We start from the raw sequence: 3,893 nt of genomic DNA, 5'->3' as shown, positions 1-3,893 counted from the left end.
CTCTCCTCTCCTCTCTCCCCTCTCCCCTCTGTGTGTGTGTGTGTGTGTGTGTATGTTCTTGGGAGTTTCCACTGAGTTTCCACAACTGTGTCCTCTATGCACTGAGACAGTTGTATGTCTCCCTTTCAGTGTAGACTTCTAATCTCTTTTCTTTTTCCATTACACTGGTGAGGTTTTTCAGTCTCATGATGAAGAAAAACGAGAATAGGTATCTTTTTTCTTCCAAATCATCAGAGAAAGTGTAGGTTCTTGTGGAGTATCATGTTCACTGTAAACTTTTGAAGTGTGTTGTAATTGAGGAAGGATGTCAACTTTGGTGGTGTGCTGAAATGTTTTCTGAATGGTAAACACCAAGGGAAAGAGTGTGCTATATTTACACAAATGGATCAGTTTTTTATTCTTGGTGTAAATGCACACAATCCTGCTGGATGTTTAGATTTACATATTGTTGAATCCCATTTGCTAATATTTTGTCAGGAATGTTTTGACTTTCGCTATTGTATGGTTTTGGTAGCAGGGTAGTAATAGGAGCTTTGTAAAATGAATTTTAAAGTTTGCCTTCTGCTCCTTTTTCAAATATTTTATTTTTACTTATGTGTAGATACTTGTGAGGGGTATGTGTACATGTGTACAGTTGCTCACACAGGCCAGGAGAAGCCATTTGGTTCTATCAAGATGGATTTACAGGTGGTTATGAGTTTGAACCATCTCACTTGAATGATGAAAACCCAACTTAGGTCCTCAGCAAGAGCAGTGCCTATATTTAACCTTTAAGTTATCTCTCCAGAGCTAATCAAGTTATTTAGGGAAAACATTAATGTTTCCATCCTTTATCACCTTTGCAGAATGAAAGATTGAACCTTCTGTATATTGGCATTCTACCACAGAAGACCAACGTCAACCCATCTTTTAGCTTAGAATTCACCAACATTATTGTGCTTAAATTAACTGTCAGACAAAATGTAGACAGTTTTTTTCCAATTGACTCTATGAAAAGCTTTTTAGTCAGTATAATTACATAATTTATATTATATAATCATCGATTTATGAAGACTTAAACCATTAAAATTGTTTCTCTCCTGTTTGTTCTCTTTCACTTTTTGTTATTTCTAATTTTCTTGTCCTGTATTTCTATGAATAACTGAATTATTGTGAAAGGCATGTATAAGCATCATGTAACTGTATTTTTCTTTTTATAAAGATATTAAATGTTTCTAGAAGGATATTCAGAATGACATCAGTGTTATAGGAGTTCTGCTTCAAACATAAAACAATAGAAAATGCAATAAGTACATATGTTGTACTTTTCTTACAACTATGTTGTAGTTTTCTTACATTCATTTATTTATTTATTTATTTATTTATTTATTTATTTATTTATTTTAGTCATGTTGATGTCCAAGATTCTGTCTTTTCTTTGTAGAGTTTTCTGGCAGTCTGCTTCTTCTGGGAGGGTGTTAGTGACATTCATTACTACAGTACACTCTCCCTGGATAAGGGATTCCAAGGCCTGCAAATGAGACCAGAGACAGAATTCTAATGAACATGCATGAGGCACTGGATTTGAGTACACTAACCCAGCCCCAGAAAGACACATATGATATGTACCCTCTTATAAGTGGATATTAGCCATAAAGTACAGGATAACCATGCTACAATCCACAGAGCCAAAGAAGCTAAGTAACAAGGAGTGCCCAATGGGAGAATGCTCAAATCTCACTCAGAAGGGGCAATAAAATAGATGTCAGAAGTGGAGGGAGGGGGAAAGCTAGATGAGGGAGAAGGTGGGGAAGACAACTGGTGTGGGAATCAGGTGAGGGCAGAGCTACTCTTATTCTACTAAATAGACAGAGTGATAAACTTCCCCCTAAATACTTGCCTTTATACTTATAAATTAGTGAATGTATACTATATGTTAGCATTCTGTCTAAACTCCACCCCTCAGTTACCTGCCAACAGCCATGTAGACCTGGCCCACTATAAAAGAGCTGCTTGCCCCTCCTCCCTCTCTTGATCTCCTGTTCTTCTCTTGCCTTCTTGCTCCTGCTCTGTCCCCTCCCCTCTCTACATGCTCATGGTTGGCCTCTACTTCTCTTCTCTCTACATGCTCATGGTTGGCCTCTACTTCTCTTCTCTTCTCTTCTCTTCTCTTCTCTTCTCTTCTCTTCTCTTCTCTTCTCTTCTCTTCTCTTCTCTCTCTCTCTCTCTCTCTCTCTCTCTCTCTCTCTCTCTCTCTCTCTCTCTCTCCCCCTCTCTCTCTCCCTCTCTCTGTCTGTCTTTCTCTGCCTTTTTATTCCTTTACTACCCTCTTAACTCCCTTTCCCATGCCCTGAATAAACTATTCTATACTATACCTTCGTGTGGCTGGTCCCTCAGGGGGAAGGGATGCTATGGCATGGGCCTACTGAGACAACCCCTTCCCCCATACCTAACCACACTCATCCACTAGAATGTATTCTTTCTCTCTTTATCTTTTTATAAACATATCACTATAGATCAGTGAATGATAAGAGAATCATCTTTTAGCACTAGAAACCCTCACATAGTCCATTAAGAGACTGAGGTGAAGAGAGGTCTGGGAAAGAGATCAGAATGGGGGGCATCTCTGAGACTCTTAGCAGCAAGGGATGTGGACCCTGAAGTGGCCACCTCCAATAGCCAGGCAGGACTTCTGTGTATAGAGTGGGACACCAACCTGCCCACAAAACCTTTGACCCAAAATTTGTCCAGCCTACAAGATGTGCAGGGATAAAGATAGAGCAGAGACTGAGGGAATGGCCAACCAATGACTGGCTCAAATTGAGACCCATCTCATAGGAGAGAGAGAGTCAACCTTTGGCAGTGTTAATGATACTCTGCTATGCTTACAGACAGGAGCCTAGAGTAGCTGTCTTCTGAGAGGCTTCATCCAGCAGCAGATAGACAAGGACATTGTGACTTGACAGTGACTTACTTCAAGCTCTTAAGGCAAGTCCTAAGATTTCCATTTGGTCTCTGTGTGTTTTATTTTGCTTAGTTTTGTTCTGTCTTGTTTTGTTGAGTGTGTGAGGTAAGTATTCTTCCAGCTGAACGACATCCCAGCTCTATCTCCATGTACTCAGAAGAAATTTTCTCACGATCACACAAAGTGTGTTATTATCTGTTGTTCTTCATAATATTTTTCTTTATTTTAAATTCCCCTCAGAATCAGGACAGTAATATGTTAGTATAAATTTTACTGGACTTATCTTCTCTAAATTCTGTTCAGCTTCTTAAACCTCTAGTGCCTTTTTGGTTTGGTTTTCATTAGTTACTGGAACGATTACCCAGTTTTCCTCATGTGTTTTCCCAGCTCAGTTCTCCTGCTCCTGTCACTGAGACATCATGACACCTCCCTCAGATCTTTTGCTGTCCATTCTTTGGTCCCTGGAACTTTTTTCAATTATGTTTTCTCATTTTTCTCTCTTTGGTTTAAATTACAGAATCTTGTTCCTTTATCTTCTGATTCAGTTTCTTCTCCATTCCAGTTCCATTCTGATATTGAGCCTATTCAGTGATTTATTTATTTATTCATAGTTGTGAGTTTTATATTACAAAGTCATTGTATAGTCCTCCCTTGTGTCTCCTTCTCTGCCAAGAGTATTAATTTCTTCATAGAGACTCGATTTTTCTTTCTTGTTAAGAAAATTTATCATTTCTGAAAAGCTCAGCTGCCTGGAAGTGTTGTTGGTCAAACCCAACATTTTTCTGTATGGGAGTCCCCTGACTCTTCTTTCCTCAGGCTCATTGGTTACCTGTTTGGGGCATTTTGGTTGTGGAGGGAAATTTGGAATCTAAAGTCATTAGTTTCCTTTAATACTGTTCAGGCAGGGGAAGTGAAGGCTTCATTTCACGACCCTACGTTCTTAGGGGAA

The sequence above is a fragment of the Grammomys surdaster genome, unplaced genomic scaffold (assembly GCF_004785775.1).
Source record: "Grammomys surdaster isolate TR1022 unplaced genomic scaffold, NIH_TR_1.0 255, whole genome shotgun sequence".
Taxonomy (NCBI): domain Eukaryota; kingdom Metazoa; phylum Chordata; class Mammalia; order Rodentia; family Muridae; genus Grammomys; species Grammomys surdaster.
The sequence above is the reverse complement of the archived record's forward strand: the minus strand, read 5'-3'. Positions refer to the sequence as shown.